Raw genomic sequence first — 24,019 nt, 5'->3', positions numbered from 1 at the left:
TATTGGAGGGAATTTCACATATGGAACATCACAGACAGGAGAGTAGAGGAATGAAATGAGGAATTATATTGTCCCATAAGTCATAATGTGATTATTTTTTTAAAAAAATTACATTTATAATTTAAACATTATATATAATTTTGACGTCTTTAGATTCCTATGTAGAGTCCTTATTCCACTCCTTAACCTGGCATTTGAGGAGTAATTTGGTAAATTGGACCTATGCCACTGGGACTAAATTAATCTCAAAATACAAATCAGAAACTACCATCATCTACTGGATTAAAGAGCAATAAAGCTTTTGTCTTTAAGAGGTTCCTCAAGATGTAGCTATTTTTCTCAGGTCTTCTCTAATTTGCTGTTCAAGTAGGTACATTATTTCATACTTTCTACAGATGTCTCATAGCAAAAGATTGACATTCTGGAGAAAGAAATCCAAGTCTTTCTCTTGTTTCACTGCCCAAAGAACTTATTTTTAACAAATAATTGGATGAACATTTATATTAAACATTGCCATGAAAAATGTAATGAGGAATAATTATTTTATAGCATATATGTCAGGACCATGTCTAGGCTAAGGAAAATATTGTTGGCTTAAGCCACATTCAGAGATGGGTTGGGTTTTTTCCTTCTACTGAAGCTTTAAATTAAATCTGCCTAATTCTGAAAATATTATGGCATTGCCTCAGTATTTTTTATTCAACTTGAAGACTGCCTGACTCTCTAAAGACTCTTGGTAGTTTACAATACACACCCCAAAACCACAAACAATTTTTTAAAATGTGCATCTGGAAGAATAAAACAACAAAACAGACCCAAAGTCAATAAAAACGAACAGATTATCATGTTTTACTCATAACTCTCCCATATTCCCCACTGCTTCTGTCTTTTTTCATTAAAAATGCATTTAGAAATTATTCAGAAATAATTGGTACATGCAGTCTTGCCACATCAAATAGAAGTGGCTGAGCTGTTCAGGTACAGACATACAGGAGTTTCTTTGAAATTTCTATAAATTATTTTTCCTTTATTTCTAGTTTTCTGTGACAAAAATAATATATAAATATAAAACAAAAACATACATTACATTTTTAAGGTAAAATTGGAGTTTCAGAGAAATCTAACATGAAGAATGAGTCAGCCTTTTCTTCGTATCTTACTGATTTGAGAAACCGTAATGCTGAATCTGCTATTCCCCCAGTCAAGCGATTAAAGGTATATAAATTTGGAGGGGTGTGTGTGCCCTTTTTTAACAAAATTACTGTATTTGCAATTAAGAGCATTTTTGTTAATGAAATATAGTCTCTCACATTGAATATTTTCTGCGAAACAGGAAAAGAGGCAGAACATTATATTAGGATTAAAAATACCCTACAAAAGTGGTTAAGGTGACAGTAGAAATTATCCCAGAAAAATTATTGGAAAGTAAATTTTTTACAATCTTCTAAGCAATTTAACTGGAATCAGTATAGAAGCTGGCACCAGTATTCCACAGAAGACAGCTTTGAAATGAAAATATTATATGCATTTTGGCAATATATGCTTTTTCTAAACAGTAGTGGCTAATTTGAATATGGTTGTTGGACTGAATAGCAAACTTAAGATGGGATATTGTACATTGTGCTACCTTCTGTGGACAATAGTCTGACAGTACTTCTTGCCTGCCATCTTAGCAGGGTTTGGGGGATAAGGTCTGTGCTCCGTTATTAAGATTTCAGAATGAAATCATATTTATTTCTATGGAATTGCCATCTATTCTCCCTCTTTGGTAAAATTAGACAAATTTACAGATTTCAAATTACTCTTCCATTTTGTAGGAATTTTCTCCTAGCATAGAATGATTGCAACAATTATAATAGGAAATGAAATCTGATTAATAAAGATTTATAGCCACCCTGGGTTCGCTGAGGTCTTTGCATAATTCAAAACTGCCATTCACTAAAATCATCATCATCATCATCCCACATCGTCATCATCCCAAATCAATCCATTGCAGTATGAAGCCCTCTTCATTGAAGGTTATGCCCTGTTATCTGTTATGATGGTTTGCTGCATATTGGAGCTAGATATTTTTCAGCTTCCAGGTCTAAGTCTGAGAGAGAGTAACAGGTACAAAATCGCCCAGCTGGCTTCTGAGGGAGGACTAGAATTCCCTGCTCCTAGTCCAGCACCTTAAATCATAGACAGCTCTTGATCCATAGATAAGAAGATCTCTCTCTCTTTCTTTACACACATGCACACACAGAGAGATATGTTATATCATATAAAACATATCATGTGGAGAAAATAATGTTCATATGTAGTTTTTGTATCTTTGACAAAGTGATGGGTTCTCATTTTCTAGTTTTATACAAGAAACAAATGTATACCTGTATACCTGTATATAATAATAATAATAATAATAATAATAATATTTTTCTACATTTTAGATGCAGATGTCAAATAAATCTCAAAAAGTGGATCTTAAACAATTTAGTTATATTCCAAAAGCTTTTCTTCCAGCTTTGCCAAGGTACTGTAGTAATAGTATGAGTCATCTATCATCATAATCATCTTTCTTTATTATGTTTCAAGATTAGTACAACATAAATTAAAACAACCCTGGTACAATCCAAAAATATAATAACATTATAACAGTTTAATACATGACATACTTTTAGTAACAAATATTGATATGATGTAGCTTTGTGGCTAAGGCACAAACTTTGAACATTAAAAAGATTATTTCAGGACACTTGTCATTTAAGAAAACTTCTAGATAACGTTGATCAGTGTGGCCAGGCAGTCATTCCAGAAGGTGAATTTAGTGACAGCACAGTCCTGCATAAAATTGACACCTTAGAAAAACATGTTTGAGGGTTTCAGGTTCACCCAAACACAAGGGATGCCTTTATATCTGCCATCCATAACTGCAGAAGGAATGGCATTAAAATATACTTTGGAAAATGAATATAGAATAACTTGAATAAATAGCATGCAGGTTGTGGTTCCCTTGATTCACTGAGGAGACAATATAATCTGGGGGTGCTGCTAAATTACTGTATACTGAAGTTCAATATCTGGAAGAAATTAAGAGACATGCCAAGGTGAAGCAGTATGTTAGTTATGAGTATATATCATCTAGATTTAAAGTGAACACTCCTAAACTAGGAGGGGCAGAAGCCCCATGGGAGATAGATTTGAAGCCAATAAGCCACACTCATGACAGGAGTTGTTCTTCAGAATGACTAAAAACACTAGGCATAAAGGTCATCTCAGCTGCCCAGCTAAAGCAAACAGGCACCTATATTGGGCAGTAGCGATACAGGAAGATTCTGGAGGTGGATGATCACTTTAGTGATGATGGCAAAGGCATCAAGTTGTACTGTGCAGGAGAAGGCAATGTTAAACCGCTCTTGTATTTTTATCAAGAAAATCACATGGATAGAAAATATGAAATGATTGATGATATAGTGCCAGAAGATGGGCCCCTTAGGTCAGAGGACACTTAACATGCTACTGGAGTACAGAGAAATCAAACTGACTATATTTTTGGTGAAAGGAGGTGAAGGAGCTCAGTTATAGTAGCAAAGATGTGGTCAGGTTTCATCTGTGAAACAAATTATGAACTGCTCATTTGCAAGTTCCAAGTTAAACAGCAGCAGCAGCAGAAGGCCAATCAGTTTCCACAATATGATCTTGAACATATACCCACCATTTTCATCAGGAATCGCTTTGAAGTCCTGAACCTCATTGACAGAGAACCAGAGGAACTGTGGAATAAACTTAAAGAAGTAATTAAGGGTGAATGTGAAAAGATTGTGCCATAGATAAACATAAAAAAGCAAACTGGATGTTAGAACAAACCATGGAAATTACGGAGAAGAGAAGCCAAAGCCAAAACAAATGTCTCAGGATTTAAGTAAGAATTTCAGAGAGCTGTTAAAAGAGAAAAGAAGCAGTATTACAATAACATCTTTAAAGACTTGAAGAGGGAAATAGACCTGGAAAAATGAGGAAAGTCTTCTAAAGGATCTCTGAACTCAGAAGGAGATTCCAACCTTGAATTGGTATACTAAAGAATGCCAGTGGACAGATGGTAATTGATTCAAAGAAGAACAAGCAAAGATGGAAGGAGTATATTGAAATCTGTAGAGTAGAGAATCAACATCCAAGATACCTACTTACTTACAAGAACCTCTAGTACTAGAAGATGAAGTCAGATCAGCATTCATATGATTAGTAGGAATCAGCACACATTATTTAGTAGGAAGACTACAGGAACAGATGGAATCAGAAATATGGTAAGCAAGAGAAGAATCAGTAAAGGTTCTAACCAAGCTGTGTGTCATGCGCTGCCTACCTCCGAGTAATACACAGACGCTGATTCCGTGAAACAGGCTCTGGTTTATTCGCAGTGTAGATACAGTATAGGAAAAAAGCTGAGAGTGACAGGAGCGCGCCGGTGCGGGGTTTAAATACCCCGCGCCGGTCAGCGCCCCCTCACTCGCGGTTACGTCACCCCCCTTTGTCCAACACGCTGTCCTGCCGGTAGGTGAGGGGTTGCGAGGCCCCGCTGGCGTTCCGGGATCGCCCATCATCGGTTTCCCTATTCCTCCGGTGATTGCTGTCAGCTGGGCGATCTCCGTTGCGTTAGCGCTAACAGCTTGGGTGTGCCTCGCGATCCGTTTAGCCATTGTCTCTTGTCCTTCAGTCTTTGTAAGTTGATGGCTACTTATCTTGAGCCCCTTCCCCTGTTTCCTTGTTATTGTCATGTGTGCCATTGCGCTGATGTCTTCAGCTCAACGGCACTCATGACACTGTGCCAGCAAATCTGGGGAGCGACACAGTGGCTAACAGATTGGAAGAGGTCAATCTACATTCCAATACCAATACCCCTTATTTATTCAGCCTACATGCTGAATACTGTATATATTAAGAGAAGCAGGTTTGGAAGATGAGAGTGATTTTAAAACTGAAAGAAGAAACACCAATAATCTGCACTAGGCTGATGACACTACTCTGATAGCTGAAAATGCAAAGGATCTGCAAGCACTGGTAATAAAAGTCAAGGAGCATAGTTTGTTTGTTTATTTAATTGTTATCCACCTTTATTATTTTTATAAATAACTCAAGGCGGCGAACATACCTAATACTCCTTCCTCCTCCTTTTTCCCACAACAACCCTGTGAGGTGAGTTGGGCTGAGAGAGAGTGACTGGCCCAAAGTCACCCAGCTGGCTTTCATGCCTAAGGCAGGACTAAAATAGGACTAAAATTAAACATAAAGAAGAGCAAACTAATGACAACAGCTACAAGGCTTTATAAGGCTAATAACTAGCCTTGTAATTGGCAATGAAGATATTGAAATGATAGACAGATTCTGCCTTTTAGGATCAACCATCAACAGTAAAGGAACAAGTAGCTGAGAAGTACGCTGCAGACTAGCACATGGTAGAGTAACCATAAAAGCCTTAGAAAAGATATTCAGATGCCATGAGATGTCTATATGTACAAAGTTCAGAACAGTACAGGCAATAGTATTCCATGTGATACTTTATAAAAATGAAATTATGACTGTGAAGAAGCCAGATAGAAAGAGTATTGCCACTTTTGAATTTTGGTATTGGAGAAGACTCCTGAGAATCCATGGACAGCTAAGGAAACAAACTAATGGATTATCAAACAAATCAATCCAAAGTTCTCACCTGAGGCACAAATGACCAAGCTCAAATTATCATACTGGGCACATTACACAAAGGCCTAGCTTTGGCTATACAATATCCATCCTGAGTCCTAAAAATTTTTAGAATAGTCACCATGCTTCTCAGAGCTGTTGTGGTGGCATAGTGGGTATGTGCCATTTGATTTCTAGAGGCTTGAAAAACTACCCCCTCTGTCACTCAGATTGTTTGTTCTTTTTAATAAGAATCTCAAACTTATTTTACTATAACATTGATTCTAATTATTTTATTTTTCTAAAGATTAGAGTATGTACAACATTCAAAATCCCCTTTATTAGAAGAGGTCTACAGTTCTAATGTCTGTCAAAGATTTCAGCTGGAACCTGAAGTTTGCAAAATGAATGGTAAATTTCTAATGGTGTCTAGCATTTTTTTTTTACTGGGATCACAGTTTAGTCACAGTTCAATACTTTTAATTCCTGTAGTTTCAACAATAGAAATTAATTGAACTAAGTATTTGGAAGCATCATGCTACTTTACTTCACTACATGGTAGCATAAAGGAACCACTGGGATATCTTTATTATCCCAGTACATTCTTATTTTGTAGATTTTGACACAAAATAATATACTTAATGCCCAAGCCAGTGTCATAATTACCTGACTATGAATATTTCAGGTCAGTATATAATAATTAGAAAAGCTTCTAAAAACAAATGCAATCAAATATAAATTTTATAAATAAATATCTGCTCCCTGTTAGAAACATACCTGCTTCCAAAAATAGTGCTGTGGATTCATGTGTCTTTTTGTTTAAATTGGATAAAATTATTAAGTATTTTTAATAGTGTAAGAAATTTCATTGCAATATTATTGCTATGCTCAATTTTAGGTTTCTCTGCTATCAAACAGTCTGATGAAAAGAATAACCAGACAATGAGTTCAAACAAATGTCTTGAAGAATCTTTAATGAGCAACTTGACTGATGCAGATAAAAGTATATCTTCGTTTTCTGAACCTTTGAATGTGAATTTCGAATTAGGAAATGAGATTTGGGATGATGATGATGATGGTGATGATAATGATGATGATGATGATGGTGGTGGGAGTTTTGTACATGGCATTGCTTTTACTGTTAATATGCAGAAGTCAAAAGATCCAGGTAAAGCAATTAAATGTAGTACCTAATTTTAGCTTAAATGAATTATTAGTATTGTGTATACAAAATCCATATTATTAGCTTCAGCTGAAAAAGAAAACCTCTCCAACCACAAAGACAGTGCAAAAAAAGATTTTTAACAAGTGACTCAAATGTTATTTTTGTTATATAAAATGGGGTAAATAAAATGATAGGATACAGTTTCTAAAATATAACAGCATACTCATACCCGCATGCCCAGTTAATTCATTCTTATTTTGGGACACTGGAGCCAGATACACTTAATTGTCATATCTGTTCTTTTTGTGTGCTGATTTTAAGAATATAAACAAGCAAGAAGTTAAGAAGAAAGTTTTATTTTGAGGTATATCACTGAATAAGAAGTTAGATTCAAACCACAAGTAAGCTAGCTGTATGATTGATTAGATTTTGCTTGGATAAAGATTCTGTTTTGCTGAGCATAACTCCTGTAAACTGTACTGAGATATCAGTGTAAATATTTGGAAATAATACTGAAGTGGCTTGCCATTGCCTTCTTACAGGATTATTTTTTACTTCCCAATTTAATCTACAGCCACTTGATTTTTTGGCAGTTTTCCTATCCAAGGGCTAACCCTACTTAGCTTTTTCAAAATCAGCCAAAATGTTGTTATAGTATTAAAATGTTGGATATATCGGATCAATTTCAGATACCTTTGGATACCATTTGAAAGATGTTTGGGGTTATTTTTGTGTTTTAGAATCTTCTCACCTGGAATCCATTAGTGCATGCATCCAGAATTCAGGAAAGAACACATCCTTTTGCCAAAATACCCAGAATAAACCTCCTGGTGTATTTTTTAAAAGGTATCTATAATGTAATACAATAACTACCTACATATCTTCATATATGTCTGCATATACAAAGATTTCCAACTGTAAATCCCCCAGGGATACACTACTCCAGTTGTCTTCTACCCATCTCTAACAGCTTCTGTATAGGAAGATATGTTTATGATTTTAAAAAGGGGCATCCCATAGAACATTTCAGTATTCCTGGTTCACAAGAACAAGAGTTAAATATGCACAAAAACTTTTTTTTGCACAAAACGTTTCTTTTTTATGTAGACTGCACAGCTAGCATTTGTCTTGGCATCGAATGAATCTTGTAAGTAGAAATGAAATGAATCTTCTGCAGAAAAATCCTAAATATATATGATAAGACTGGAGTGCAGAGATGTATATGTTTGCTACAGTTAGAAGGCACCTTCGTATATGTTTACAATGAAAATACTCCAAAAAGTTCCATAACTCATTGTGGTAGTGCCTTGCTGCCTTTTAAAACCATGTAAACCCTTTCTTTCACAGTATTTAATTTTGTTTTGGGTTCTGTTTCACTTTTTTAGTTATTCCATAGATAAAACAAAACCTGTTATCTACCTACAAAATTCTTACTCTCCCTCACTGACTCCACCATCCAGTACCAAATTACTTGCAGAATACGGAAATCAAAATATTGTAAGTATTAATATACAAATCTGATAATCTTGCTGATCTAATATTGTGCTAAATACATATTGAAAACATGCATAATTTTTATTATGTTTATTACTAATTACTTCCGATAAACTTCTTTGCCATTTGTGTGTGTGCGTGTGCATGCACATGTTTAGGTGCATGACTGAGAAAGAGACAGTATGTGCACATATTTACATTTTTTGGAAGATTGTTAAGGATGAAATCTCAATCACCTAGTTATTATGTAGCAATTCTTATAAGGGTTGCCCTGAGGTTATAGAATAAGGGGGTAAGTGAGGCTTCTATTTTTTGGTTGGATGGGATGTCAGGCTCTGCCTGCTGCCCAATAATACACAGACACTAATTCTGGCGAAATCAGGTTCTGGTTTATTCAAGCAGAGTATGCGTGCCTAGTGAAAAGCTGAGAGTGGAGGGAGCGCGCCGGTACGGGATTTAAATAGCCCGCGCCGGTCAGCGCTCCCCCCTCCTGGGATTGTGTAAGCCCCGAGCCCCGAATATTCCGTTGCCGGTGGGTGAGGGGTCACGGGGCCCCTGCTGGTGCCCCGGGCATCTGCTTAATCTTCTTCCTCCGGCCGGTGATGACTTTAAGTCGGGCGATAATCTTCCGTGCTTCTTTGACAGCTCCGGGCGTGCCTCGTGCTCAGGCGTTGTCAGTTTCACCCTTTGCAACAATGTATCTTTTTGATTGGCTTTTTCCAGCTGGAGTCGTTACCTTGTTGCCGGTGTCTGTTGCCTTTCTTTGTGAGTTAGTTGCATATCTTTTTAATACCTCGCCCCGTTTCCTTGTATTGTTATGTGTGCCATTGTGCTGAAACAATCAGCGCAATGGTGCTCATGACCTACTACCCCCCTTCCGAATCGTTAACCCCAGGGTTTGTCAGGGTAAGCAGTGTGGAATGCGCGAATTAGGTCCGGTGCCTTGACGTGACGGGCGGCAACCCATTCTGGGTGGAGGAAGTGTTTCCACTTCACTAGGTAGTGCAGGGTGCCCCGCTGCCTGTCATGTTCGCCGTTTCAATGTCTTTGATACATCGTAACGTTTCGCATGTCATTAGCTGGATACGTGTTTCATCTTTCACGGGAGGATGGGAGTAGTTATCTCTTGGCTGTGCTTTGGAATGTGTTTGCTTTATCTGCTATGTTCAAGGTTACTTTCCCAGGCTAGCAGGTCTGACGATTGCTAGCACCTGGGCCGGGCGGGGCTGTTGCCAGGGAGGCGGGATACGTTTGCACCAAGGGTTTTAAGTTTGTATTTGGTGCGCTTTTTGCTCATTCTCAGCTTTCTTTGTATTTGCCATAAGTTCCTTAATAAATCAGATTTCATTTAGCAGCCTCTTGTGAGTCTGAGTATTTGGGCTGGGCAATCATTACATAAAGCTGAGAATCTAAGATCCCAACTCTGCTGGCCCCTTTCCAGGAAAGGGCAAGTTGTCTAACCCTGTGAGGGAGAGCGCCAGCGATGACCGAACCCGATATTGTGCTGATGGAAGAAGGGGAGCCGGACTCGACCGTGAGACGCCCCGACCAACCGTCCCAAGTGGGGGAGCTGTCAGCTATCCTGGAAGAGGCGAGCTCCGAGTCGGAGGGTGAAGCCGGGGGCATGAAAACCGCCCCGGAGACCACCGTAACCACCCCGGGTGAGCTGGTCACCTGGGACGAGACCTGTAATGATTGCCCCCAGCCCAAATACTCAGACTCACAAGAGGCTGCTATATGAAATCTGATTTATTAAGGAACTTAGAGCAAATACAGAGAAAGCTGAGAATGAGCAAAAGCGCGCCAAATACAAACTTAAACCCTTGGTGCAAACGTATCCCGCCTCCCTCGTAACAGCCCCGCCCGTCACAGGTGCTAGCAATCGTCAGAGCTGCTAGCCTGGGAAAGTAACCTTGAACGCAGTAGATAATGCAAATACATTCCAGAGCAAAGCCAAAAGATAAATACTCCCATCCTCCCGAGAAAGATGAAACACGCATCCAGCTAATGACATGCAAAACGTTACGATGTATCAAAGACATTGAAACGGCGAACATGACATACCGCCCCCCTAAAAATACCCCTAGGGACCCGGCTTAGTGGTATAAGCAGAGTGGAAACGGGCAACTAGGACAGGGGAAGCCACATCTGGTGCAGCGACCCACTCCGGATGAGGGAAATGCTTCCAACGAACTAAGTATTGCAGAGTATTGCGAAGGCGTCTAGAGTCCAAAATTTCTTTAACTTCAAAGTGTTGCTGACCGTCAATCATGATGGGGGTTGGAGGTGGAGGTTGGTGATGCCAGCGGTCAGAACGAATAGTCGGTTTGAGCAAACTGCAATGAAAAACAGGGTGTAAGCGTTTGAGGTTATGCGGCAAGTCAAGTTTAAAAGTCACAGGGTTAATTTGAGCGGTAATGGGGAAAGGACCCACAAATTTAGGAGCCAGTTTCTTGGAAGGTTGTGAGGACTTTATGAACTTAGTGGAAAGGTAAACCGAGTCCCCGACTTGAAATGCCGGCTGAGGGGCACGCTTCCGATCAGCATAATGTTTATAATCCAATTGTGCATCAGCTAGTGCCTTTTGAATCATCGGCCAAGAGTCTGCCAGTTGCGTTGCCCAATCACCCGGAGTGGTTGATCCGCCTGGAGGTTGCGGTAGATCCGGGATAGGTACAAAGTCTCTGCCTTGGGCAACACGAAATGGGGTTTGGCCGGTGCTTTGATGAACCGCATTGTTGTAAGCCACCTCAGCAAAAGGGAGGAGGTCTACCCAGTTGTCCTGCTGGTAATTCACAAAAGCTCGAAGGTACTGCTCCAGAGTAGAATTTAAAGCCTCTGTGGCCCCGTCCGTCTGGGGATGCCACGCCGTGGACAGGGCTTGCTTCGTTCCCAACAGTTTGAGGAACGCCCGCCAAAATTGTGAGGTAAATTGTGTGCCCCTATCCGAAATCAAGCGGGAGGGACATCCGTGTAGCCTGTACACGTGTACCAGAAATAGGCGGGCCAATTGACGTGCCGACGGAATGGACACGCAAGGGATGAAGTGGGCTTGTTTTGAGAAATAGTCTTTGACCACCCAAATGACAGTTTTGCGTTGACTGGGTGGTAATTCAACAATAAAGTCCATGGAAATTTCATCCCAGGGGCAAGAAGGGGCAGCCACCGGCTGCAGCAGCCCCTGAGGCTTCCCCCCCTTGCGCTTAGACATCGCACAAACAGTGCAGGAGGCAATATAGTCCTTGACATCTTTGCGTAATGTGGGCCACCAGAACTGCCTCCGAACAAGGTGTAAGGTTTTAACAAACCCGAAGTGACCCGCTAGTTTGTCATCGTGTGAACGTAGTAATACCTCTTTTCTTAGGCTTTCAGGGACGTAGAGGCGGTTAGATTTCCAAGCGAAGCCTTGGTCAAAAGTAACATTGTCTTTATTTGCAAGCAACCAAGTATCAGTTTTCAGCTCTTTTAGAAACTTTTGTTGCAACTGGGAAGGAATTGACAAAGCGCTCGGCTGAGCGGCGTCTGCAGCGGGTGGCTGCTGTGCGCGCGTTTGGCTACGCGTCACAGCCTGCATACCCAATTGGGGTGCCGTCCACAGGGTGCTAACCACTTCTGGCGCTGCCCCAGAGTCCTGAGGTTGCCTTGACAAGGCATCAGCCAGGAAATTCTTTTTCCCCGGAACAAACTTCAATTGAAAGTTGAACCGATTAAAAAATTGAGCCCAACGGACTTGTTTCGGGCTCAGTTTACGAGGGGTGCTAAGAGCCTCCAAATTTTTATGGTCAGTCCACACCTCAAAGGGATGATTCGCCCCCTCTAACAGATGCCGCCAAGCTTCTAACGCGGCTTTTACTGCGAATGCCTCTTTCTCCCATACATGCCAACGTCGCTCAGTCTCGGAGAATTTGCGGGACAGGTAGGCACATGGCTTGAGGCATCCTGTCCCGTCTTGTTGCATCAACAATGCCCCAATGGAATAATCGGAGGCATCAGCCTGAACCACAAAAGGTTTCAAGGGATCGGGATGTTGCAAAATGGGCTCTTTGATAAAAGCTGCCTTGAGCCGCTCAAACGCCGTTTGACAAGCAGGCGTCCAGCGCAACAGCGCCCCTGGATTCTTTACTCTTCGAGTGTCTCCCAAACCCTTGGTTCGAAGCAATTCGGTTAGTGGCAAGGCAATTTCAGCGAATCCCCTTATGAATAATCTGTAGTAGTTACTGAACCCCAGGAAACTTTGAAGTTGCCTGCGGGTGCGGGGACTTTCCCAGTCCATGATAGCCTGCACCTTAGCAGGGTCCATTTCAATGCCTTTATCTGAAATTCTATACCCCAAATAGTCAATTTGTGTCTGGTGAAATGCACATTTAGACAGTTTGGCATACAATTCTGCTGATCTGAGTTTACTCAGCACCCTTTTCACCAGAGAGACATGCTCTTCCATGGTTTCAGTATAAATCAATACATCATCCAAATACACCAATACCCCCTTAAACAGATGCTCATGCAGTACTTCATTGATCAATTGCATAAATACCCCAGGGGCCCCGGCCAGACCAAAAGGTAACACCTTATACTGGAATGCACCCAACGGGCAATTGAAGGCAGTTTTCCACTCATCGCCCTCCTTGATTCGTACACGATAATAGGCTTCTCTTAAATCGAGTTTAGAGAAGATTTTCCCCTTAGCCAGATGTGACAACATGTCCTTGATCAATGGCAGGGGATATTTATTGGAAATTGAGACGGCATTTAATCCGTGGAAATCAGTACAAAGTCTCAATGTCCCATCCTTTTTTGGGCGGAAGAGAACCGGCGCCCCCACCGGTGAATTCGCTGGCTCAATGAATCCACGCGCCAAATTTTTGTCCACAAAGTCTCTCAACAGAGTCAGTTCCTTTTGTGTCATGGAATAAATCTTTGGCTTGGGCAATTGGGTGTTGGGCACCAGTTCAATGGCACAATCCGTTTTACGATGAGGGGGCAATTGATCTGCTTCCTTTTCGCCAAACACATCAGCAAACATCCGGTACTCCGGCGGCAAGCCTTCCAGAGGAGGGGCCGGGAAATGCGGAGTCGCAGCTGCCGCAACCCCCACCATCTCCTCTGGGGCACCCTTCCCTTCGGTCGCTTGGTAAAACCCATCCCTAAACGTGATAGTCCGGTAGACCCAGTTTATTTGGGGATTTTGCTGAACCAACCAGGGCACCCCCAACACCACCAGGGGACCCCCTACCGGAGCCACGACAAAAAACAAACCTTCCCGATGGCTGCCCAGCTGCAAGGCTACCCGCCCTGTGAAATGGGTGACCGGTTTGCCCCCTGCCATGGACCCATCCAGCTGTGTAAAGGCGATGGGTCGCTGTAAAGGGAAAGTGGGTAGCTCCAGAGCCGCTACCACATCGGGGTGCATTAGACACCGGGAACACCCCGAATCGATCATGGCCCATACTTCTACAGTCTTGATTCTGGAGCCCAACTTCAACTTCACCGTGAGAATGCGGTAACTGCCACTCACCGATGAAGGCTCGCACCCTTCTTCCACCACCTGCCCTGCGGCACCCTTTAAAGCAGGTGGCTGGCGTTTCCCGCCGGCTGCAGTAGTTCGGGCTCAACCTCATCCTCGTAGAACATCACATCGTCTCCCTCGCTTTCAGCCACCACGGCTTTCTGCTTCCTCGGCAGGGAAGGGGACTTCGTCGGCGGCTTGCCGAGCCGTTCCTCTCCCTTTGCCTTCGGGCACGCCGCCACTCGATGCCCCTCCTTACCACATCGCAGACACTGGCCTTTTGCATACCGCTTCTCTCGCTCCTCGTCCCAGGGTCGTTGCCCTGGTCGCCCCCCGGTGCTCGGTGGGCGACTGGGCTTCACCTCCCGCCCCGATTTGGCGGTCTTTCGATGGGCAAAGATCTCATGGGCATGCTCAGCCCTTCCCGCCAGCTGGATCCACTCGTACAGCGTATAGGGGTCGTCCCTCCCCAAGGACCAGCGCAGCACCTCTGTGTTCAGGCCGTCCTTGAATAACTCGATGACGGTGGCTTGGGACCAGTCATCCACCTTCCCAGCAAGCGCTTTAAACTCTAGCGCGTAATCAGCCACGGATCTTGACCCCTGCTTAAGTTCTTTCAGAGCTCTCTTTGCCCTCTCTTTCGCCAGGGGATCCTCAAAGTGTTGCCTCAATGCCTAGAGGAACTCGTTGAATTTCTCCAGTTCAGGCGCTTCCGACTGGCACATCTGGACATACCAGTCTGCCGCCCTCCCTTTCAGTTTGGTGGCAATGGTGATGATCTTTGCCTTTTCCGATTGAAAAAGCGACCCCCATTCTTCCATGTAGGCTTTAGCATTCGTCAGGAAAAATGAGAGTTTGGTCGGATCCCCATCAAACTTGACAGGGAAGTCTCTCATCCCGCCCCCCCCCGGGCTGCGCCCCGCCACCGAGGCTACAGGGGTTTGTGCTTCCCGGGCTAGTGGTGCCGCGGGGCCCGGGGGCGGCCACATCGGCGATGCTGCTATTTCCATCTGGACCGTCTGGTCCCCCTCGCGCATCCGCGTCGTCCGTCGCCGCTCCGGGGACTGCCCATGGGACGAAGGGGTCGAATGCCGTTGGCTTGATCCTTCCCAGGTTTCTCTCAATGAGGTCACATCTAGACTCAGCTGCGTCAGTATAGTTTCCAACGAGCATTTTTGACTCCAGCACTCGGATACGATCCGGGGTGGGGGAGCCTTCTCTTGGCTGCACCTGAACCACTGTGGGGGATAATGGGTATCTCTGCCTCCAGGATGGGCCCCCCGCCACCGAGACATCCCCTTGGGTCTCATCCCAGGTGACCAGCTCACCCGGGGAAGTTACGGTAGTCTCCGGGGCAGTTTTCATGCCCCCGGCTTCACCCTCCGACTCGGAGCTCGCCTCTTCTAGGATGGCTGACAGCTCCCCCACTTGGGACGGTCAGTCGGGTCGCCTCACGGTCGAGTCCGGTTCCCCTTCTTCCATCATCACGATGTCGGGTTCGGTCATCGCTGGCGCTCTCCCTCACAGGGTTAGACAACTTGCCTTTTCCTGGACAGGGGCCAGCGGAGTTGGGATCTTAGATTCTCAGCTTTATGTAATGATTGCCCCCAGCCCAAATACTCAGACTCACAAGAGGCTGCTATATGAAATCTGATTTATTAAGGAACTTAGAGCAAATACAGAGAAAGCTGAGAATGAGCAAAAGCGCCCAAATACAAACTTAAACCCTTGGTGCAAACGTATCCCGCCTCCCTCGTAACAGCCCCGCCCGGCACAGGTGCTAGCAATCGTCAGAGCTGCTAGCCTGGGAAAGTAACCTTGAACGCAGTAGATAATGCAAATACATTCCAGAGCAAAGCCAAAAGATAACTCCTCCCATCCTCCCGAGAAAGATGAAACACGCATCCAGCTAATGACATGCGAAACGTTACGATGTATCAAAGACATTGAAACGGCGAACATGACAAGACCCAAGGGGATGTATCGGTGGCGGGTGGTCCATCCTGGAGGCAGAGGTACCCACTGTCCCCTACAGTAATCCAGGTGCAGCCCAAGGAGGGCTCCCCTACCCCGGACCGTATCCGAGTGTTGGAGTCGAAAATGGACTCATTAGAGACGATACTGAAACAGCTGAGTCTAGACCTGAGTTCGTTGAAGGAAACCCGGGACGGGTCAAGCCAACGGCATTCGACCCCTTCGTCCCAGGGGCAGTCCCCAGAGCAGAGACGGACCACGCGTCCGAGGGAAGGTGAACAAGCGGTCCGGATGGAAGTAGCATCCCCACCCATGCGGCCAGCCCCAGCCCCCGCGGCGCCGCGGGCTGGAGAGGCGCAGCTCACCGAAGCCCCGGGGCTGGGGCGCAGCCCGTCGGCGGGCGGGATGAGAGACTTCCCTGTCAAGTTTGATGGGGATCCGACAAAACTCTCATTCTTCCTGACAAATGCTAAAGCATACATGGAGGAATGGGGGTCGCTTTTTCGATCGGAAAAAGCAAAGATCATCACCATTGCCACCAAACTGAAAGGGAGGGTGGCAGACTGGTATGTCCAGATGTGCCAGTCGGAAGCGCCTGAACTGGAGAAATTTAACGAGTTCCTCTGGGCGTTGAGGCAGCACTTTGAAGATCCCCTGGCCAAAGAGAGGGCAAAGCGAGCTTTGAAGGAACTCAAGCAGGGATCGGGATCCGTGGCTGATTACGCACTGGAGTTCAAAGCGCTTGCCGGGAAAGTGGATGACTGGTCCCAAGCCACCATCATCGAGTTATTCAAGGATGGCCTGAACACAGAGGTGCTGCGCTGGTCCTTGGGGAGGGACGACCCCTATACGTTGTATGAGTGGATCCAGCTCGCGGGGAGGGCTGAGCATGCCCATGAGGTGTTCGCCCATCGGAGGGCTGCCAAGTCGGGGCGAGAGTTAAAGCCTAGTCGCCCACAGAGCACCGGGGGACGACCCGGACAAAGAGCCTGGGAAGAGGAACGAGAGAAGCGGTATGCGAAAGGGCAATGTCTGCGATGTGGTAAGGAGGGGCATCGAGTAGCGGCGTGCCCGAAGGCAAAGGGGGAAGATCGGCTGGGGAAGCCGCCGACGAAGTCCCCTTCCCTGCTGAGGAAGCAGAAAGCGGCGGTGGCTGAAAGCGAGGGAGACGGTGTGCCATTCTACGCGGAGGAGGGGGAGCCCGAACTACTGCAGCCGGCAGGAAACGGCAGCCACCTGCTTTAAAGGGCGCTGCTGGGCAGGTGGTGGAAGAAGGGCGCGAGCCTTCATCGGTGAGTGGCAGTTACCGCATTCTCACGGTGAAATTGAAGTTGGGCTCCCGGTCCAAGACTGTAGAAGTATGGGCCATGATCGATTCGGGGTGTTCTAGGTGTTTGATGCACCCCGATGTGGTAGCGGCTCTGGAACTACCCACGTTCCCCTTGCAGCGACCCATCGCCTTTACACAGCTGGATGGGTCCATGGCAGGGGGCAAACCAGTCACCCATTTCACAGGGCGAGTAGCCTTGCAGCTGGGCAGCCATCGCGAAGGTTTGTCCTTTGTCGTGGCTCCGGTGGGTGGTCCCTTGGTGGTTTTGGGGGTGCCCTGGTTGGTTCAGCAGAATCCCCAAATAAACTGGGTTTACCGGACTGTCACTTTTAGGGATGGATTTTACCAAGCACCAGACGGGAGGGGTACCCCAGAGGAGATGGTGGGGGTAGCGGCAGCTGCGACTCCGCATTGCCCGGCCCCTCCTCTGGAAGGTTTGCCGCTTGAATATCAGATGTTTGCTGATGTGTTCGGCGAAAAGGAAGCGGATCAATTGCCCCCCCATTGGAAAACGGATTGTGCCATTGAGCTGGTGCCCAATACCCAATTGCCTAAGCCAAAGATTTATTCCATGACGCAAAAGGAACTAACTTTGCTGAGGGACTTTGTGGACAAAAACTTGGCGCGGGGATTCATTGAGCCAGCGAATTCACCGGTGGGGGCACCGGTCCTCTTCTGCCCAAAAAAGGACGGGACATTAAGACTCTGTACCGATTTCCGTGGGTTAAATGCCGTCTCCATTTCCAATAAATATCCTTTGCCATTGATCAAGGACATGTTGTCACATCTGGCGAAGGGTAAAATCTTCTCTAAACTTGATTTGAGAGAAGCATATTACCGTGTATGCATCAAAGAGGGCGATGAGTGGAAAACGGCATTCAATTGCCCGTTGGGTGCATTCCAGTATAAGGTGTTACCTTTTGGACTGGCTGGGGCTCCTGGGGTATTTATGCAATTGATCAATGAAGTACTGCATGAGCATCTGTTTAAAGGGGTACTGGTGTATTTGGATGATGTATTGATTTATACTGAAACCATGGAAGAACATGTCTCTCTGGTAAAAAGAGTGCTTAGCAAACTCAGAAAAGCAGAATTGTATGCCAAACTGTCTAAATGTGCTTTTCACCAGACGCAAATTGACTATTTGGGGTATAGAATTTCTGATAAGGGCATAGAAATGGACCCTGCTAAGGTGCAAGCCATTGTGGACTGGGAAAGCCCCGCACCTGCAGGCAACTTCAAAGTTTCCTGGGGTTCAGTAATTACTACAGATTATTCATAGAGGGGTTCGCTGAAATTGCCTTGCCACTAACAGAATTACTGCGAACCAAGGGACTTGGGGATACTCAAAGAGTAAAGAACCCAGGGGCGCTGCTGCATTGGACACCTGCCTGTCAAGCGGCGTTCGAGCGGCTCAAAGCGGCTTTTACCAAAGAACCAATTTTGCAACACCCTGACCCCTCTAAGCCTTTTGTGGTGCAGGCTGATGCATCTGATTATTCCATTGGGGCATTGTTGATGCAAACTGATGGGGCAGGATGCCTCAAACCGTGTGCCTACTTGTCCCGCAAATTCTCGGAGACTGAGAGGCGATGGCATGTATGGGAGAAAGAGGCATTTGCAGTGAAAGCAGCGCTAGAAGCTTGGCGGCATTTGCTGGAGGGCGCAAACCACCCTTTTGAGGTGTGGACGGACCATAAAAACTTGGAGGCTCTTAGCACCCCGAGGAAACTGAGCCCAAAACAAGTCCGTTGGGCTCAATTCTTCAATCGTTTCAATTTCCAATTGAAGTTTATTCCGGGGAAAAAGAATTTCCTGGCTGATGCGTTGTCACGACAACCTCAGGACTCTGGTACAGCGCCAGAGGTGGTTAGCACCCTATGGACGGCGCCCCAATTGGGTATGCAGGCTGTGACGCGCAGCCAAACGCGCACGCAGCAGCAACCCTCTGCGGACCCAGGGCAGCCGACTGCTTTGTCAATTCCCTCCCAGTTGCAACAAAAGTTTCTAAAAGAGCTGAAAACTGATACTTGGTTGCTTGCAAACAAGGACAATGTTACTTTTGACCGAGGCTTTGCTTGGAAATCCAACCGCTCTATGTTCCGGAGCGGTTAAGAAAAGTGGTGTTGCTTCGTTCACACGATGACAAAGTAGCGGGACATTTTGGGTTTGTAAAAACTTTACACCTGGTTCAGAGGCAGTTTTGGTGGCCCACCTTACGCAAAGATGTCAAAGAGTATGTCGCCTCTTGCACTGTATGCGCGATGTCCAAGCGCAGGGTGGGTAAACCTCAGGGGCTGCTGCAGCCGGTCGCCACCCCGGCTTGCCCTTGGGATGAAAGTTCCATGGATTTCATTGTTGAATTACCACCCAGTCAACGCAAAACTGTCATTTGGGTGGTCAAAGACTATTTCTCGAAGCAAGCCCATTTCATCCCGTGCGTGTCAATCCCTTCGGCACGTCAGTTGGCCCGCCTGTTTCTAGTACACGTGTACAGGCTACACGGATGTCCCTCTCGTTTAATTTCGGACAGGGGCACACAATTTACCTCGCAATTTTGGCAGGCATTCCTCAAACTGCTGGGCACGAAGCAAGCCCTGTCCACCGCGTGGCATCCACAGACGGACGGGGCCACAGAGGCTTTAAATTCTACTCTGGAGCAGTACCTTCGGGCTTTTGTGAATTACCAGCAAGATGACTGGGTGGACCTCCTCCCTTTTGCTGAAGTGGCTTACAACAATGCGGTCCATCAAAGTACTGGTCAAACCCCATTCCGTGTTGCTCAGGGCAGAGACTTTGTACCCATCCCAGATTTACCGCAACCTCCGGGCGGCCTGACTTCTCCAGGCGATTGGGCAACACAACTAGCAGATTCCTGGCCCATGATTCAAAAAGCATTGGCTGATGCCCAAATGGATTACAAACATTATGCTGATCAGAAACGTGCTCCTCAGCCTACATTTCAAGTCGGTGACTTGGTTTACCTCTCCACTAAGTTTATTAAGTCATCACAGCCTTCTAAGAAGTTGGCACCTAAGTTTGTGGGTCCTTTTCCTATTGTCGCTCAAATTAACCCTGTGACTTTTAAACTTGATCTGCCACATAATCTAAAACGCTTACACCCTGTTTTTCATTGCAGTTTGCTCAAACCGACTATTCGTTCTGACCGCTGGCATGACCAACCTCCACCTCCAACCCCCATCATGATCGACGGTCAACAACACTTTGAAGTTAAAGAAATTTTAGATTCTAGACGCCTTCGCAATACGCTGCAGTACTTAGTTCGCTGGAAGCATTTCCCTCATCCAGAATGGGTCGCCGCCATGGATGTGGCTTCCCCTATCTTGGTTGCCCGTTTTCACTCTGCTTACCCCGCTAAGCCAGGTCCCTAAGTGTGTTTTTGGGGAGGCGGTATGTCATATTCGCCATTTCAATGTCTTTGATACATCGTAACATTTTGCATGTCATTAGCTGGATACGTGTTTCATCTTTCACGGGAGGATGGGAGTAGTTATCTCTTGGCTGTGCTTTGGAATGTGTTTGCTTTATCTGCTATGTTCAAGGTTACTTTCCCAGGCTAGCAGGTCTGACGATTGCTAGCACCTGGGCCGGGCGGGGCTGTTGCCAGGGAGGCGGGATATGTTTGCAGCGAGGGTTTTAAGTTTGTATTTGGCGCACTTTTTGCTCATTCTCAGCTTTCTTTGTATTTGCCATAAGTTCCTTAATAAATCAGATTTCATTTAGCAGCCTCTTGTGAGTCTGAGTATTTGGGCTGGGCAATCATTACACTGCCTGCGTGAGTCGAGTACGTCTTTCACTTCGAAATGTTGCTGGCCATCAATCATCACCAGGGTGGGTGGGGGCGTGCTTGGATGCCACCGGGAGGGAGTTGCCGGCTTTAGAAGGCTACAGTGAAATACCGGGTGAAGTCTCTTTAAATTGTGTGGCAGGTCCAGGCGTACTGTGACTGGGTTAACTATTTGTGTTACCCGGAACGGCCCAATATACTTGGGGCCCAGTTTCTTAGAGGGTTGGGGTGATTTTATGAATTTGGTAGAGAGATAGATCATATCTCCTACCTGGAATGTCGGTTGTTGGCGCCGGTGCTTGTCTGCCTGTTCTTTGTAGGTTGTCTGCGCTTCTTTCAGCGCTTCTGTGATTACTGGCCACGAGTCTGCTATCTTCTGTCCCCAGTCACCTGAGCCCATTGGGGGGGCCGGGGGTTGCGGCAGCTCCGGGATGGGGATGAACTCACGACCCGACACCACCTCGAATGGGGTTTTCCCCATGCTTGTGTGAATGGCGTTATTGTAGGCAACCTCCGCAAATGGGAGTAGGTCCACCCAGTCGTCCTGGTGATAATTGGTGTAAGAGCGGAGGAATTGTTCTAGCATGGCATTGAGGATCTCCGTGGCACCGTCCGTCTGGGGATGCCAGGCTGTGGATAGTGCTTGTTGGGTCCCGATCAGTTTCAAAAAAGCCCGCCAAAACTTCGAAGTGAATTGTGTGCCCCTGTCAGTCACCAAGCGCACAGGACATCCGTGTAACCTGTACACGTGTACGAGGAAGAGTTTTGCCAGCTGCTGGGCGGACGGGATCGATGCACAGGGGATGAAATGCGCCTGTTTAGAAAAGTAGTCTTTTACCACCTAAATGGTTGTTTTCTTTTGGCTGGGTGGTAAATCGACGATAAAATCCATGGAGATCTCCTCCCATGGCCGGGAGGGCTCCACCACTGCTTGCCTGGGGTTTGCCCCACTGCCTGGGGTTTGCCCGTCGGTCGTTTGGCCATTGCTCACACTGGGCAAGATGCTACGTATGCCTTAACGTCCTTTCTCAGCGAGGGCCACCAGAACTGCCTCTGAGTCGGGTGCAGGGTCTTTAGGAATCCGAAGTGTCCAGCCTGCTTGCTGTCATGCGATCTGCTGAGGATCGCCTGTCACTGTGAGTCGGGGACGTATAGTCTGCCTTCCCCCCATGATAGGTCTTGATCCATTGTAACCTTGTTGGGGTTGGCTAGTAGCCAAGGGTCGGATTTCAAAGCGGCGATGAGGTCTACTCGTATCCCCCCTGGTAGTCGTGGTCTGCGGCGTCTGGGGCCGGGTTGGCTTGCGGTCGTTTGTGCCATGGGGGTGGGCTGTCTCCATGTGCTGCTCCGAGTAGTCGCTGCCATCCCCAGCTGGGAGGCGGACAGTACCGTCCCTACTACATCGGGGGTGGGCTCTTCGTCTTGGGGCAGTCGGGAGAGCGCGTCTGCCAGGAAGTTCTTCTTGCCTGGTATGAACTTCAGCTGGAAGTTAAACCAGCTGAAGAACTGAGCCCATCTGACCTGTTTAGGGCTGAGGCGTCTGGGCATCCAGAGTGCCCCGAGGTTGCGGTGGTCTGTCCAGACCTCAAATGGGTGGGTGGTCCCTTCCAGCAGGTGCCGCCACATCTCCAGTGCCGTTTTTACCGCAAACGCCTCCTTCTCCCATACGTGCCAACGCCTCTCCGTCTCCGAGAATTTTTTTGACAGGTAGGCGCATGGCTTAAGGATTCCTGCGGGGTCCTTTTGAAGCAGTATGGCACCCAGGGAGAAGTCAGACGCGTCGGCTTGTACTACAAACAGCTGTTCTGGGTCCGGGTGTGCGAGGGTTGGCTCCGTTGTGAACAGCGCTTTCAGCCTGTCAAACGCTGCTTGACATGCGGGAGTCCAGTACGGCCTCTGGGTTCTTGACTCTGCACGTTTCTCCGACCCCTTTTGTTTTGAGTAAATCTGTGAGGGGGAGGGCTATCTCCGCGAACCCCCTGGCGAAGGACCTGTAGAAGTTCGCGAAGCCGAGGAAGCTTTGAAGTTGGCGCCTGTTGCGTGGGCGTTCCCAATTCAAAACTGCCTGGACTTTCGCGGGGTCCATTTCTACGCCTTTGTCGGAGATTCGGTACCCTAGGTAGTCCAAGCGCGATTTGCGGAACTCGCACTTGGACAATTTGGCATAGAGCTTAGCTCTCCTTAATTTGTTTAAGACTTGTCTGACCAGTTGCTCATGTTCTTCCTGTGTCCTCGTGTAGATGAGGACATTGTCGATGTACACTAGTACCCCCTTAAACAGGTGTTCACGCAGCACCTCGTTAATGAGTTGCATGAACACCCCTGGGGCCCCCGTTAACCCGAATGGCAGTACCTTGTATTGAAAGGAGCCCAGGGGACAGTTGAATGCTGTTTTCCACTCGTCCCCCTCCTTGATTCGGATTCTATAGTATGCCTCGTGGAGGTCAAGTTTGGAGAACACTCGCCCTGTTGACAGGTGGGCGAGCACGTCCTTTACGAGGGGCAGGGGGTGTTTATTGGAGAGGGATGCGACGTTGAGTCCCCGATAGTCGGTACAGAGCCATAAGGTGCCGTCCTTTTTCTCTTGGAAAAGGACGGGCGCTCCGATGGGCGGGTTCGCTGGCTCTATGAAACCCCTGGCCAGGTTTTTGTCAAGGAACTCCCGGAGGGTTGCTAGCTCCTTCTGGGTCATGGGGTAAATCTTTGGTTTGGGTAAGGGGATGTCTGGGAATAGTTCAATAGAGCAGGCCGTCTTGCGGTGTGGGGGTAGTCGGTCCGCCTCCTCCTCGCCGAAGACGTCTGCAAAGTCTGCATATTGGTCTGGTAGTCCTTCTGGGTTTAGGTTGTTGTCTTGGGCGACCGCCTCAGCCCTCCCTACTATCGGAGTAGGTAACTTGTCCGGTGCTGGAGCTTGGTATGTGCCATCGTTGAATTGTATGGTACGTTTCCTCCAGTCGATGCGCGGGTTGTTGCTTGCTAGCCATGGTATGCCCAGCACTATGATGGGTCTCCCTATTTGGGTCACCACAAAGGTTATTTGTTCTTTGTGGGTGCCCATTGTTAGGGTGACTGTCTCGGTCTGTTGCA

The sequence above is a fragment of the Candoia aspera genome, chromosome 3, assembly GCF_035149785.1.
Source record: "Candoia aspera isolate rCanAsp1 chromosome 3, rCanAsp1.hap2, whole genome shotgun sequence".
In the NCBI taxonomy this organism is placed as follows: Eukaryota; Metazoa; Chordata; class Lepidosauria; order Squamata; family Boidae; genus Candoia; species Candoia aspera.
Note: the sequence above shows the minus strand (reverse complement) of the source record.